A 17,413-nucleotide genomic window follows, 5' to 3' on the forward strand; every position below is an offset into this window, starting at 1 on the left:
ACTCTTGTAAGTGGTAATAGAGAACTCTTTTCCACGTTCACCTTCCACCCATGCGAACTATCTCTGTATGAGACTTGGCAGTTAGAAAACTTGACGCTTGTATCAGAATGTCGTCTAGGTACGGAGTCACCGCTATGCCTCGCAGTCTTAGTACCGCCAGAAGTGATCCTAGAATTTTTGTAAAGATTCTTGGAGCCGTAGCTAATCCGAAGGGAAGAGCTACAAACTGGTAATGCCTGTCTAGGAAGGCAAATCTCAAATACCGGTAATGGTCCTTGTGAATCGGTATGTGAAGGTAGGCATCCTTTAAGTCCACCGTGGTCATGTACTGACCCTCTTGGATCATGGGAAGGATGGTTCGAATAGTCTCCATTTTGAATGATGGAACTCTTAGAAATTTGTTTAGGATTTTTAAGTCCAAGATTGGTCTGAAGGCTCCCTCTTTTTTGGGAACCACAAATAGATTTGAATAGAATCCCTGCCCGTGTTCCGTCCGCGGAACTGGGTGGATTACCCCCATTAGTAAGAGGTCTTGTACACAGCGTAGAAACGCCTCTTTCTTTGTTTGGTTTGCTGATAACCTTGAAAGATGAAATCTCCCCCGTGGAGGAGAATTCTTGAAGTCCAGGAGGTATCCCTGGGATATGATCTCCAACGCCAAGGGATCCTGGACATCTCTTGCCCAAGCCTGGGCGAAGAGAGAAAGTCTGCCCCCCACTAGATCTGTTTCCGGATAGGGGGCCCTCTCTTCATGCTGTCTTGGGGGCAGCAGCAGGTTTCTTGGCCTGCTTGCCCCTGTTCCAGGACTGGTTAACTTTCCAGCCCTGCCTGTAACGAGCCACAGCTCCTTCCTGTTTTGGAGTGGAGGAAGTTGATGCTGCTCCTGCCTTGAAGTTACGAAAGGCACGAAAATTAGACTGTTTGGCCTTTGATTTGGCCCTGTCCTGAGGTAGAGCATGGCCCTTACCTCCCGTAATGTCAGCAATAATTTCTTTCAAGCCGGGCCCGAATAAGGTCTGCCCTTTGAAAGGAATATTAAGCAATTTAGATTTAGAAGTCACGTCAGCTGACCAGGATTTAAGCCATAGCGCTCTGCGCGCTTGGATGGCGAATCCGGAGTTCTTAGCCGTAAGTTTGGTTAAATGCACAACGGCATCAGAAACAAATGCGTTAGCTAGCTTAAGTGTTTTAAGCTTGTTCATTATTTCATCCAATGGAGCTGAGCGAATGGCCTCTTCCAGAGACTCAAACCAGAATGCTGCCGCAGCAGTGACAGGCGCAATGCATGCAAGGGGCTGTAAAATAAAACCTTGTTGAACAAACATTTTCTTAAGGTAACCATCTAATTTTTTTATCCATTGGATCTGAAAAGGCACAACTATCCTCCACCGGGATAGTGGTACGCTTAGCTAAAGTAGAAACTGCTCCCTCCACCTTAGGGACCGTCTGCCATAAGTCTCGTGTGGTGGCGTCAATAGGAAACATTTTCCTAAATATGGGAGGAGGGGTAAAAGGCACACCAGGTCTATCCCACTCCTTGCTAATAATCTCTGTAAGCCTTTTTGGTATAGGAAATACGTCAGTATACACCGGTACCGCATAGTATTTATCCAACCTACATAATTTCTCTGGAATTGCAACCGTGTTACAATCATTCAGAGCCGCTAATACCTCCCCTAGCAATGTGCGGAGGTTCTGTAGCTTAAATTTAAAATTGGAAATCTCTGAATCCAGTCTCCCTGGATCAGATCCGTCACCCACAGAATGAAGCTCTCCGTCCTCACGTTCTGCAAACTGTGACGCAGTATCTGACATGGCTCTCATCTCATCCGCGCGCTCTATCCTTAACCCAGAGCTATCGCGCTTGCCTCTTAATTCTGGTAATTTAGATAATACTTCTGTCATAACAGTAGCCATGTCTTGCAAAGTGATTTGTAAGGGCCTCCCTGATGTACTTGGCGCCACAAAATCACGCACCTCCTGAGCGGGAGGCGCAGGTACTGACACGTGAGGAGAGTTAGTCGGCATAACTTCCCCCTCGTCGTCTGGTGATAATTTCTTTACATGTAAAGATTGACTTTTATTTAAAGTAGCATCAATGCAATTAGTACATTAATTTCTATTGGGCTCCACATTGGCCTTTAAACATAGTGAACAAAGAGATTCATCTGAGTCAGACATGTTTAAACAAACTAGCAATGAGACTAGCAAACTTGGAAATACTTTTCAAAATTAATTTACAAGCAATATAAAAAACGTTACTGTGCCTTTAAGAAGCACAGAAAAACTGACACAGTTGAAATAACAATGAACAAAAATAGTTATAGCAACCAAATTTTCACAGTAAATGTATTAAGTTAGCAAAGGATTGCACCCACCAGCAAATGGATGATTAACCCCTTAGTACCCAAAAACGGATAACAATTATATAATTAACGTTTTTCTCACAGTCAAATACACTGTCACAGGACTACTGTGACTGATTACCTCCCTCAAAATGGATTTTGAAGACCCCTGAGCTCTCTAGAGACGATCTGGATCATGGAGGATGAAGTAGACAGATTGTGACTGAATTTTTACTGCGCAAAAAAGCGCTAAAATAGGCCCCTCCCACTCATATTACAACAGTGGGGAAGCTCAGAAACTGTTTCTATGCAGAAAACAAAAATGGCCATGTGGTAAAAATCAAGCCCCAATAAGTTTTATCACCAAGTACCTCACAAAAAACGATTAACATGCCAGTAAACGTTTTAAACATATGTATTATTATTTACAAGCCTGCTACCAGTCGCTTTTACTGCAGTTAAGGCTCATACATTATTTCAGTATTTACAGTATTTTCAGAGTCAATTCCATTCCTTAGAAAATACATTCAGTGCACACACACACACACACACACACACATCAGCCTGATACCAGTCGCTATCGCTGCATTTAAGGCTGAACTTACTTTACAATGGTATCAGCAGTATTTTCTCAGTCAATTCCATTCCTCAGAAAATAAATTACTGCACATACCTCATTTGCAGGGGGGCCCTGCATGCTATTCCCCTTCTCTGAAGTTACCTCACTTTTCCTCAGATGAGAACAGCCAGTGGGTCTTAGTTACGTCTGCTAAGACCATAGAAAAAAACCCAGGCAGATTCTTCTTCTAAAGCTGCCTGAGAATAAACAGCACACTCCGGTGCCATTCAAAAATAACAAACTTTTGATTGTAGAAATAAACTAAGTTAAAAAAAAAAACACCACAGATCTCTCACAGCTTCCTATCTATTTAGGCTGCAAGAGAATGACTGAGTATGACAGGTGAGGGGAGGAGCTATATAGCAAGCTCTGCTGGGTAATTCTCTTGCAGTTTCCTGTTAGGAAGAGAAATATTCCATAAGTAATGGATGACCCGTGGACTGACTACACTTAACAGGAGAAAAGACGCCCACATTATTTGGCGCCTAAATGCTTTTAGTGCCAAAAATGACGCCACATCTGGTAACGCCAACACTTTTGGCGCAAAAACATCAAAAATGACGCAACTTCCGGTGACAAGTATGACGCCGGAAATAACAAAGAAAATTTTTTGCGCCAAAAAAGTCCACGCCAAGAATAACGCAATAAAATTAAGCATTTTCAGCCCCCGCGAGCCTAACAGCCCACAGGGAAAAAAGTCAAATTTTTAAGGTAAGAAAAAAATTGATTATTCAAATGCATTATCCCAAATAATGAAACTGACTGTCTGAAATAAGGAATATTGAACATCCTGAATCAAGGCAAATAAATGTTTTAACACAAATATTTAGAACTTTATATAAAAGTGCCCAACCATAGCTTAGAGTGTCACAAAAATAAGACTTACTTACCCCAGGACACTCATCTACATGTAGTAGAAAGCCAAACCAGTACTGAAACGAGAATCAGTAGAGGTAATGGTATATATAAGAGTATATCGTCGATCTGAAAAGGGAGGTAAGAGATGAATCTCTACGACCGATAACAGAGAACCTATGAAATAGACCCCGTAGAAGGAGATCATTGAATTCAAATAGGCAATACTCTCTTCACATCCCTCTGACATTCACTGCACGCTGAGAGGAAAACCGGGCTCCAACCTGCTGCGGAGCGTATATCAACGTAGAATCTAGCACAAACTTACTTCACCACCTCCACGGGAGGCAAAGTTTGTAAAACTGATTTGTGGGTGTGGTGAGGGGTGTATTTATAGGCATTTTGAGGTTTGGGAAACTTTGCCCCTCCTGGTAGGAATGTATATCCCATACGTCACTAGCTCATGGACTCTTGCTAATTACATGAAAGAAATATTTATTCATATGCATTATCCCAAATAATGAAACTGACAGTCTGAATGAAGGAATACTGATTATCCTGAATCATGGCAAATATAAGTTTAAACACATATATTTATAACTTTACATATAAAGTGCCCAACCATAGCTTACAGTGTCATAAATAAAATAAGAATTACTTACCCCAAGACACTCATCTACATATAGTAGATAGCCAAACCAGTACTGAAACGAGAATCAGTAGAGGTAATGGTATATAAGAGTATATTGTCGATCTGAAAAGGGAGGTAGGAGAAGAAATCTCTACGACCGATAACAGAGAACCTATGAAATAGATCCCCTAGAGGAAGACCATTGTATTCAAATAGGCAATACTCTCTGCACATCCCTCTGACATTCACTGCACTCTGAGAGGAAAACCGGGCTTCAGCCTGCTGCGAAACGCATATCAACTTAGAATCTAGCACAAACTTACTTCACCACCTCCATGGGAGGCAAAGTTTGTAAAACTGAATTGTGGGTGTGGTGAGGGGTGTATTTATAGGCATTTTGAGGTTTGGGAAACTTTGCCCCTCCTGGTAGGAATGTATATCCCATACGTCACTAGCTCATGAACTCTTGCTAATTACATGAAAGAAATAAGGAAGAGGTCCTTAGCTCCCTATGTGTATTAACCCTGCTAACCTATGAAGGAAATAAACACCCTTAGAGCCTCTGCTGTGGGGCAGACACAGCCTTCCCGGTGTGTCAGCTTTATCCAGACTTCTGACAGGGACCTGAAGGAGAAGGAAAACAGTGCAACTAACACGAGCTGCCAGGTTGGGGGATAGCATAGATTCCTGGAGAGAGAACAGAGAAGCCTCCATGTGACCTCCAGCAGCTAACAGCTACCAATACTCTTACCGAAGAAGATTACATGGACACAGCATTACCCCAGTCCTACTTGAAGGGACGCAACCCATTAAAGGACTTAGTTCAATTATTCTTCAGAGCACTATCTTCGCTTCCTCCTCGTTACAGAGGCAAAGAGTGACTGGGGAGTATGGGAAGGGGAGGGATACTTAAGCTTTTCTGGGGTGTCTTTGCCTTCTACTGATGGCCATGAATTGAATTCCCAACAGTAATTGAATGGATTTTTGGACTATCCATGCCATTGAAAAGAAAGGTACATGTGATCAGGGATAAACAATCATAATAGAGGACACGTTTATTTACATATAAGTATTATGTTTATGTGTTTTTGTTCTGTTTTCTACAACAGACCACGGAACACCCATCTCTATGATATGAGCCTTGGGCAATTTGAAAGTTACAAAAACTAAATTCTATACTATAAAAGTGAAAGAAGCATAGGGTAGATTCACTGATGCCCTTTCCATCTCAAACCACTTTCTATGTTACTCTATTGAACCTACATCCCTCTCTATGCTTTTGTGAACATGCTTCAAAAACCAGCATAGTAATTCGGATGGACAGAAGAGGGAGAGGCTATCAATATATTTAAGTTTAAAGGGACATTACAACTACAGTAGCATGGTACCTTCTCACCATGCTATTGGTTTTCCTCAAGTGTTTGCAGCTCCAAGTTATTACCTTATTTAACCCCTTACAAGTATTAGTTTGTGAAGTTTTGCATCTTCAAACTGGGCGCCGCCATCTTGGATCTTTTATTTGTTCTTTAACTTTTAAACTGTGCAAAAAACTGAAAAAAAATAACTATTCTGCTCTCTAATATGTGAGCTAAACTGAAGTGAAAAGTACAGCTGTCAAAAAGCTGGTAATATCACAGATCTGTGAAAGTGAACTGCTTTTGCAACAGGATGCAGCAAGATGGCGGAGCCTAGTATTGTGTATTAAAATGTAACTTTTATTATAAAGTTAATATAACCAAAGTATAAAAGTCACAAAATAATATACTGGGATATGAAGAAAACAGGGCTAATAACCTATTAATACAAGCTCCACACATATTAAAAAAAAGTTTACTGTGGAGCTAAAAAAATTCTTCTAGGGAACTGCCCTATTTCTGGCGAAGGGAATTTGTCAGGGTAATAGTCCTTGTTTCTTCTTCCCCGGGATATTATTTGCAACCTATAAAATTATAATGGTTATATTAACTTTATATACTAAAGGTTAAAGGGACACTGAACCCAAATTTTTTCTTTCGCGATTCAGATAGAACATGCAATTTTAAGCAACTTTCTAAATTACTCCTATTATCAATTTTTCTTTGTTCTCTTGCTATCTTTATTTGAAAAAGAAGGCATCTAAGCTAAGGAGCCAGCAAATGTTTGGTTCAGAACCATGGACAGCACTTGTTTATTAGTGCTGTCCAATCAGCAAGGACAACCCAGGTTGTCCACAAAAAAATGGGCCAGCATCTAAACTTACATTCTTTCTTTTCAAATAAACATAACAAGAGAATGAAGAAAATGTTATTAAAGGAGTAAACTAGAAAGTTGATTAAAATTGCATGCTCTATCTGAATCACAAAAGAAAAAATGTGGGTTCAGTGTCCCTTTAAGTTTTAATACACCATAGATGATATAGTTTAGGGACTGTGCTTTAATAATGTAACAGATACATTCTGTTCTCAAAAATGGTTTAGTAATGTCAGTATTCAGTTCAGTAGTAATATCTTTTTTTTTTTTTACTAATTTACAATAAACATACAATAATTTAAGAGGCAATTGTAAGTCAAAATGACATTTCATGAGTGAAACAAATTATTCAAATAAAGTGTACAGTAATAAAAAAAAAAAAAATCAAATTTACTTCTGTTATTAAACTGCCCTCTCTCTTTGAGAAAATGCAACTTTTTTACATGAGTATACCGAGTCAGGCTCAGGAGCGTGCAACGTGGATTCAGCACTATACAGCTCTCATGTAAAGAATCTAGATTATAACAAAAGATACCAAGACAGAGAGGTAAATTTGATAACACAAGTGAATTGGAGAGTTATTAAATGGTAAGCTCTGTGTAAACCATGAAAACAAATTATGCTTACCAGATAATTTCCTTTCCTAACGTTCAAGGAGAGTCCACAGCTGCATTCCGTACTTGTGGGAAATACCAAACCTGGCCACCAGGAGGAGGCAAAGACATCCCAGCCAAAGGCTTAGATACCTTCCCCATTTCCCTCATCCCCCAGTCATTCTGCTGAGGGAACAAGAAACAGTAGGAGAAATATCAGGGTGAAAAAAGGTGCCAGAAGAATACATTAAAATTAAAATTTAGGGCCGCCCATCGGAGAACACGGGCGGGAGCTGTGGACACTCCCTGTACAGAAGGAAAGGAAATTATCTGGTAAGCATAATTTATGTTTCTCTTCTTAATACAGGGAGAGTCCACAGCTGCATTCCTTACTTGTGGGAAATTATACCCAAGCTCCAGAGGACACTGAATGCTAACGGGAGAATAAAAAGAGAGGTGGCCCCTAATCTGAGGGCACCACAGCCTGCAAAACCTTTCTCCCGAAGGCTGCTTCAGCAGAAGCAAAAACATCAAACTTGTAAATTTTAGAAAAAGTATGTAAGGAGGACCAGGTAGACGCCTTGCAAATCTGATCCATAGAGGCCTAATTTTTGAAGGCCCAAGAGGAAGCCACTGCTCTTGTAGAATGACCCGTAACCCTCTGAGGAATCTTAAAGGGCCACTGTAAATAAATATTTTCTATGTAGAAAGGAATGTCAGGAGTCGCAGGTAAAGTCAATTCAATCTTAGCATTTTATTCAGGTAAAACAGGTCACATATAGAAAAGCAGCCCTTCAGTGTTACAAGCTTACGCGTTTCGGCTACATGCCGTAATCATAGCTCATACATTCCCTTCTTACTCTGGGCTTTAAAAAAGGAATAAAAACATACTATTGGCTGATGGGCTTTAGCCGGGTTAACTGTTTCTTCCCCGGTAGAACGAACATTTAACACACAATAAAACTTTCTATTGAACTGTGTTTTATTCTCTGTCAATCTGTGACTTAAGCTAAACTTAAAACTAAATTATATTGTGAACTAAGTGATGTTATAAAGGATGGATACTACTGTTGGACATTTATCTAAGGGGGTTAATACTGTGCACAATCTCTAAATGTTAAATTATTGAATTTTTAAATTTATGATTAACAATCAATTTTACATTTTTAATTGTTTTGATGATTGTACATCCTTATTACTCGTTACCATATCTTAACAAATTTGATTGTTATTTATAAGCTCACTCTCTCCATTTAAAGGCTGACGTTTCCATCCCCCATTAATGAACCACACTAAGGAACACCCTTGTTAACAATCCATATTCAAATTCAGATTGCTATAATTCCAGGATTGCTTAATTTTTTTCTCTCTTTTTTCACTCTTTTTTCAGAAACTGCATTGTGTTATACCAAGAACAGAATAAATTAAATGAAATTTCTAATGTGATAGTGCTTTCTTGACACGCTTAGTGATCCCTTACATAGTGAAGAGTGGATACTGACTAAAATCACACTCTTTCGAATAGTATGTGGGGCCTTTTTGAATAATCATTTCAGATACTAAAGCACACTTTTCTAGATCCAATGGTTAATCAGGTCATAGGCTGAGTTAAGTCCTGTTGGAAATCTTGTCTTCAATTTAAAAATCCAAAATATCTCTTTTTTGGCAAGCACAGACTCTCTGTCTCCCCCTCTTCGCCCTGCATCCACAGTCTCAATTATTGTCCATTTGAAATGAGTACTATCTTTATTATGGAACAATTTGAAATGTTGGACGAGGGGGGTGGTCAGAAGGCCTGCCTTGATATCCAATAGATGTTCCCTAATGCGAACTCGTGCCTCCCTTGTAGTCATGCCCACATATTGTAATTTGCATGCCACACAGCCTGCTAGATAAATCACAAAAATGTTTCGGCAATTCATACACTTGTTGTGTTTGTAATCAGTGTTTGTTACACTGCATTTAAATCCATTGCCTGTCAAAAGGTGTTCACATGCTTTGCATGTGGAATTATGACACCTAAAGACTCCCTTGCATCTAAGCCAAGAGCTCGTTTGCTCACTCCGTTTAATCTTCAATTGTGTGGGGGCTAAAAGATTGCCCATCGTAACTCCCTTTCTGAACAGCAGGTTCTATCAGGTCTTGAGAGGTGATCCAACCACCAAATATAAGAAGGAATTGGCACAGATCCTAGATGATGGTAGGGAACTTGGCATTTTGGATGTGTCTACCTGTGAGTACCTCCAGGTAGAGAACCCAGTGATCCCCATTTTCAATCATCTACCAAAGGTACATAAATCCCTGGAGGGGGTCACAGGTAGACCCATCGTGAGTGGGATAGGATCATTATTGGAGAGAACCTCACAGTGGTTAGATGGACTCCTACAGCCCTTAGTAGGGAAACTAACTAGCTTTCTGCAGGACACAACACACGTTTTAAAATTGATGGAGAATATGGATTGGCAAGACTCAGACTTGTGGCTTACAATAGATGTTAAGGCCCTACATACCTCCATACCGCATGATAGGGGATTAGAGGCTATAGAATTTTTCTTGAGGAGGCAAAACGGCTTCTCGGATGAGTTAATTGACTATGTACTAAGAGTAGTACGGTTTCTTTTGACACACAACTATTTCTCTTTTGAGGGGGTGTTTTATCTCCAGAGATGCGGGACAGCTATGGGCGCGAAGTTTGCGCCCTCCTTCGCCAACCTCTACATGGGGTGGTGGGAGCTGTCCCGCATCTATGGGGATGAGAACCCCTTCAGGAGAAATATACAATTTTATCGGCGTTATATTGATGATCTGCTCCTGGTGTGGAGAGGCACAGTGGAACAAGCCAAGACTTTTGTGGACTGGTTAAACCACAATGACTTTGGACTTGAGTTCACTTTTGAACTAAATAAATATCAGATACATTTTCTGGACCTCACTTTGAGAGGTATTCCAAAGGTTGGGGTTGTGACTGAGGTCTACAGAAAGCCAATAACAGGCAACACTCTACTCCACGCCAGGAGCAGCCATCCAAAGCAGGTATTTAGATCGGTCGCAAAAGGTCAGTTTACCCGACTGAAACGCAATTGCATTGATTCCAAGCAGTATGAAATGCATGCTGAAAAATTAACTGAACGTCTAAAGGCGAGAGGGTACAGACCGTCTGAGATTAACAAAATTAAGAAGGAGGTGACCTCCTCCAATAGAAAACAATTATTAGAGAAATTTGAACCAGATGTATCCAATAGTGACAATATTTATTTTGTAACAGACTATAGTGTCCAATACAATAAAATATGTCAAATAATAAGGAAACACTATAAATTATTAGCAGTGGATGATTCATTAGCTAGTATGACAGAGAAGGGCTGCAAATGTTCCTTTAGAAAGGGAGTTACGATGGGCAATCTTTTAGCCCCCACACAATTGAAGAGTAAACGGAGTGAGCAAACAAGCTCTTGGCTTAGATGCAAGGGAGTCTTTAGGTGTCATAATTCCACATGCAAAGCATGCGAACACCTTTTGACAGGCAATGGATTTAAATGCAGTGTAACAAACACTGATTACAAACACAACAAGTGTATGAATTGCCGAAACATTTTTGTGATTTATCTAGCAGGCTGTGTGGCATGCAAATTACAATATGTGGGCATGACTACAAGGGAGGCACGAGTTCGCATTAGGGAACATCTATTGGATATCAAGGCAGGCCTTCTGACCACCCCCCTCGTCCAACATTTCAAATTGTTCCATAATAAAGATAGTACTCATTTCAAATGGACAATAATTGAGACTGTGGATGCAGGGCGAAGAGGGGGAGACAGAGAGTCTGTGCTTGCCAAAAAAGAGATATTTTGGATTTTTAAATTGAAGACAAGATTTCCAACAGGACTTAACTCAGCCTATGACCTGATTAACCATTGGATCTAGAAAAGTGTGCTTTAGTATCTGAAATGATTATTCAAAAAGGCCCCACATACTATTCGAAAGAGTGTGATTTTAATCAGTATCCACTCTTCACTATGTAAGGGATCACTAAGCGTGTCAAGAAAGCACTATCACATTAGAAATTTCATTTAATTTATTCTGTTCTTGGTATAACATAATGCAGTTTCTGAAAAAAGAGTGAAAAAAGAGAGAAAAAAATTAAGCAATCCTGGAATTATAGCAATCTGAATTTGAATATGGATTGTTAACAAGGGTGTTCCTTAGTGTGGTTCATTAATGGGGGATGGAAACATCAGCCTTTAAATGGAGAGAGTGAGCTTATAAATAACAATTGAATTTGTTAAGATATGGTAACAAGTAATAAGGATGTACAATCATCAAAACAATTAAAAATTTAAAATTTAAAATTGATTATTGTTAATCATAAATTTAAAAATTCAAAAATTTTACATTTAGAGATTGTGAACAGTATTAACCCCCTTAGTTAAATGTCGAACAGTAGTATCCATCCTTTATAACATCACTTAGTTCACAATATAATTTAGTTTTAAGTTTAGCTTAAGTCACAGATTGACAGAGAATAAAACACAGTTCAATAGAAAGTTTTATTGTGTGTTAAATGTTCGTTCTACCGGGGAAGAAACAGTTAACCCGGCTAAAGCCCATCAGCCAATAGTATGTTTTTATTCCTTTTTTAAAGCCCAGAGTAAGAAGGGAATGTATGAGCTATGATTACGGCATGTAGCCGAAACGCGTAAGCTTGTAACACTGAAGGGCTGCTTTTCTATCTGTGACCTGTTTTACCTGAATAAAATGCTAAGATTGAATTGACTTTACCTGCGACTCCTGACATTCCTTTCTACATTTGCTGCATCAAACCGCGGTTGGAGTTGGCAGGTTCATACTTCCCATAAATGTTCATGTTCCAGTTTGGATTTGCAAGCATGAGGACCAGCGATTGAATACAAAGAATCGGGGACTCCTTACCCCCACAAGCCGGCATCCGTCTGGTGACGTCACGCCTGTGAGCCGGGTGCATCAGAGTGCGGCGCCCGTTGAAGCAGCTTGGTTGAGCGTGGATGCTCCGAGCGAGAAATACAGATTGGCGGCAGCACAGAGAATTTTCACCTAAGGGCTCCTGCAAACACAGGTCAGCACACCAAGATTGAGCGGCCGTGAAGAGGTTAAATACACTTGACATTCTCTATATAGAGTAATCCTCATCGGATAGCCACACCAGGGTTTGTTTGCTCCTGTCCACCATTGGGGAGCAAACAGTTGATGTTAAATATTTTCTATGCCTGTTACTAACTAACTACCCCAAATACGCTTTTTATCAATAGCATTTCATTAACATATCTCTACCGTATATCAGAAATCTTGTCTGCAAATTTAATTGTTTTCCAAACCCACTCCATGGGTATCCTTTGCTCTGTACCAATCCGTTTACAATACCTAGGTTCCAAAATGGCGCTTTAAACACAAAGTTATTGGTGTAAGTATTTTGAACATGCAGTGCTGAAAATAGTGGGCAGGATAACGTGACATCATCTGCGAATAAAAGATACAACTTTTAGAATGTTATGAAACTTTGTTTTGGAGAAAATATAGGTCAGTAGGTTTTAATTGATGTTTATTAACTTTAATATGTTAGTTGTTTAGCTTAAAAATTATAACAGAAAGTAATCCTTTAAGACTCGCTGACTCATATGCTAAGCGGATGATACTACTCAACCAAAAGATAAGGAAGTCGAAGAGGCCCTCTGACCCCTACACTTCCCAGGATAGATAACAAACAGAGAAGAAGTTTGTCTAAATTCCTTCGTAGTCTGAAGATAGAACAAGATAGAACTTCAAGGCACGAACCACATCCAGATTATGCAGTAAACGTTCCTTCGATGAATGATGATGTTGAATGGGAGGGAGCTCTCCTCCTGCATCCTGCATCCACAGGCCCTGCGCCTTCTTGGCGCCCAAAACAGCTACCCATCCTGACAGACTTGCATCCGTAGTCACGGTCACCCAGGATGGTCTTAAAAAAGATGTCCTCGGGACAGTTGATCCGGACAGTGCCACCAAGAGAGCGATTCTCTTGACCGGATATCCAGAGAACTCTGTTGAGACAGATCTAAATGATCATCGTTCCACTGCCTCAGCATGCACAGTAGCAACGGCCTGAGGTGGAATCTGGCAAAGAGAACAATGTCCATGCTGGACACCATGAGACCACTCACCTCCATACACTGAGCCACAGATGGCCTTAAGGAGGTCTGGAGGGTCAGGCATGTTGAAGCTAGCTTGCAACTTCTCTGGTCTGTTAGAAATATTCTCATGTCTATGGAATCATTTATCGTGCCCAGGAATTCCACCCTGGTGCTTGTAATAAGAGAACTACTTTCTCTATGTTCCCTCTGTGGGGTCGAAAAAGACAGGAGAGATTCCGAATGGTCTCCGCCAGATAAAACGATGGTGCTTGTACCAGAATATCATCCAAGTAGCGAGCTACTGCTACACCCCGGGTTCTGGTGACTGCTAGAAGAGTCCCTAGAACCCTCGTAAAAATTCTTGGAGCAGTAGCTGGGCCAAACGGAAGTGAACTGGAAATGCTGGTCCAGGAACACAAACCTGAGGAACTGGAAGTGTTCCCTGTGGATTGGAAGGTGAAGAATGCCTCCTTCAGATCTATAGTGTTCATAAACTGCCCTTCCTGAATTAAGGGAAAGCTGGACCTTATTGTCTCCATCATGACGATGGGACATTTAGAGATTTGTTTAAATAGTACAAGCCTCTCTCTGTGATAGGCACTGGGATAATGACTCCAAAGGAGGACAGATCCCTTACGCACTCCAGAAAGGCTTCCCTCTTTCCTAGTCTTGAAGACAGGTTGAGAGGATAAATCTGCCCCTGGTTGGATGAGCTTTGAAACCTATCTTGTAACCCTGAGATATGACCTCCAAGACCCAAGGATCCTGCACGTCCCTGAACCAAACCTCTGAAAGTGCGACAGTCTGCCCCCTACACAATCCAAAATAGGACCAGGGGCCCCCCCTTCATGTGGACTTAGTCCAGGACAGCTTCCAAGAACTCTTGGTTTGCTCTGGCTTAGCGGAGGCCTTTTTGACGCTGGGCTTTTATCAGAACTAAAGGGAATGAAAATACAAATGTTTCCCTTAGAATTGTTCTTATCTTATGGTATGAAGGCACCCTAGGCACCTGAAACCGTGGAGATAGTCAAACAAACTCTTTCCCTTAAAGGAGAGGGAAAGAGACTAGACTTAGAAGTTATATCTGTCAGAGCGCCTTATGGGCCTGAACAGAAAACCTGAAGTCTTAGCCATAAGCTAATTAATCTGCGTAATAACAGCACAGATAAAACAATTAGTAACCCAGAAGGCCGTAATTCTTTCCTGAAAAATTTCGAGGGAACCCTTGACCTCGATCAGTTTCGCGAAGGAGGCACACCAAAAGGTAGCCGCTTCAGCAACTGTGGTGAAAAGCACCGCCCGTTAAAGCAAATATCCCATAGGTTGAAACATCCTCTCTAACAGAGTTTCCATCCTTATATCCGGCAGCTCTATGAACAACGATCTATCCTTACACGGGCTAGTATTTTGTGTGACAAGCGTAAAAATAGCGCCAACCAAGTAGGGATGGAAGAAAGAAAACCCAACCCCCATAGAGAGACCGCAACTGGGATCCTTAAAAGGCAGATGACGGGAACAGGAATCTAATCCTGTTCCACTCGTCCTTAATAATGATTGCTATCAAATTTAGGACCCAGAGGTTCATCTGGCAGCTCGGCCTTTGGAACCTCTAATGTAGTCAAAACCTCCTTTAGTAGAAAGCGTAAACGTTCTGTCCTAAATCTAAAAACTGGATCCTCCACAGGCGGAGGATTATAGGCAGCAGAATCCAACCCTGAAAGTTCATACTCTGAAGTTTCAGAGAGCACATCATCCTCGCATAACTGATCGGATATATCCGACAAATTACATGACGCCACCTGGGCAGGAGTGCAAGATTTAACCTTTCACTTGTGCTTAGCAGTGCGAGGGAAAGCACTAATGGCCGCAGACACCTCCGTATGCTGCGCAGTAACGTCTAGTGAAAAAAAAGCTCCCATCTATATGGAGGATTAGCAGTGCAATGGGAAGCTGCATGTGTATACAAAGATGCTGGACGAGGACTCCTCAGAGGTGGGCGGCTCAGTGGTATCAAACATGTCAACCTTATTTGATATAATCCCCTTATCAAGGCATATGGAACATAATTGAGAGGGCGGATATTCCAGAACTCCCTCACAATATAAATAGGCATTACTCTTTGAAAAAGAGGGAGAACCCTCTAATGAATCAGAATCCTCCATAGCTAAAGTATGATATGTGGAGGACTACAGAAAAAAAAAACTTTATTTTAAATAAAAAAATGGCACCTTTATACCCCCAATGGCGGGGGCACTCACCACCTCCTATGACCTAGACATAACAGAGATAAAACTCCTCTCCGGTAGTAACTCGGTCAAGAGAAAGGAAATGGAAGCCTCGACCATTCCGGTCACATGGTGCGCAATGTAGGACCATCCCTGCTATGAGAAAAAGCGAGCCAAGCTTTTAAGCTGCGCAACCTTAAAAGTGAAACCTGTATGTTCCATCTCAGCCTATGAGCCCATAAACATCTTACACATAAAGCAGCATAAATTGAATAAAGCATATATGCTAAAACCCAACTGTTCATAATCCCCCTCGGGAGATATTAGCCCTTAATTCCATATAGATAAAAGGAGCAACACCGTGACACTGTCTTCTAGCTTTTGCAATATGTGTAAAAATTGAGACGATCTTACTGGAATCCATGCTGTGGAACAGAAATACAGCCTCTCAAGTGTGACATCGACTTGAGTGAGAAAAAGCAGGCAGTGAAACTCGTCAACACCGATTGCTAAAGAGCTGTTAATCTGAGTCCGGATGGGTTCGCAGAATAGACTCTGCCTTTATCTCCAGAATCTAACTTTCGTCAAAGCTCTCACTGAGATGCTGACAACACTACATAAAACTCCAGTCCCATCTCAAAGGGCAGATACCCTTCCTAAGGAACTACTCCGAAATCTTCTGACACTTCACTGCCAACCTCCTGTGACGAAAGGCAAAGAATGACTGGGGGATGAGGGAAGAGGGTGAGGTATTTAAGCCTTTGGCTGGGTTGTTTTTGCCTCCTCCTGGTGGCCAGGTTCAGTATTCAGTAAGGAATGCAGCTGTGGACTCTCGTTGTATTAAGGAAAGTGTAATTCTGATTTTCATGCCCCTTTAAAGGAACAGACATCAATTGAGTACAGCCCCAGCATGCTATAGCGAGGCTAGTTGTAATGCAAAGTGCATTGAAAAGGCTGATCTAGTCCCCTTAAAAACAAATTGTAATTGACACCATGTGCATCGATTAGTAGTTAAGTGTACACTTAGCAGTCCATGCCACTGTTAGTGCAGAGATTGGCCCCACGGGAAAGCAGGTGGTGAGGATCTAATCATAAAAAAAAAGTTTATTTTTAAATCTGATTTGTAGCAGCTCCTGCATGGCATCTCGGGCGTACTACCACTGTTTATGTCCCTTTAAATATAATGGAGATTTGTTTTAGCTTGGTGTTCACTTGACCTTAAAGTACAAATCTCATATGTAGGGGATGTATTTTCCTTATCATCAATTTCTCTTAAATGCCAGCCAATAATAATAATAACACTTTTGTACACTGAGTATAAAAAAAGTCATTTAATATAAAAAGATGTCAGGACTTGGCATTCATTTAATTTCCCCCCCATATTTATCATAGGCACATAAATCTTACAAATGTATCTAGGCATTAGCTAGCATATATAATCCTGGAGAATATTTATTCCTCTACCGTTTACTTTCTATATAAGCAAATATACACAGTGTCTAATTTTATTTTAAACAGAGAAGAAGAAAGTACAGCTGTAAAGGTTAGCAGCAAGTATAAAATGTCAGCTAGTTATAGTACACAGAGTAACGGATATGATGGTATGACATAGAGAAGTAGGTCAAATTAACATCAAACAATATTGTAGATTAACCAGTCAGATTGCACCTACATTTGCTAGTGAAGAACTTTAAACATTAAAGAAATATAAAAGTCTAAGGGATATTAAACACTTTGAGATCGAAATATAAAATGTTAATTCGTATGTAT

At 40.6% G+C, this 17,413-nt stretch overlaps 1 protein-coding gene across 1 annotated transcript in view; it reads right to left on the reverse strand.

Annotated features, from left to right (window-relative positions):
- Positions 1-17,413, reverse strand: part of CRLF3 (cytokine receptor like factor 3) — a 254,077-nt gene that overhangs the window by 14,872 nt on the left and 221,792 nt on the right. The window lies entirely within an intron of this gene.

Source organism: Bombina bombina, chromosome 1, assembly GCF_027579735.1.
Source record: "Bombina bombina isolate aBomBom1 chromosome 1, aBomBom1.pri, whole genome shotgun sequence".
Lineage (NCBI taxonomy): Eukaryota > Metazoa > Chordata > Amphibia > Anura > Bombinatoridae > Bombina > Bombina bombina.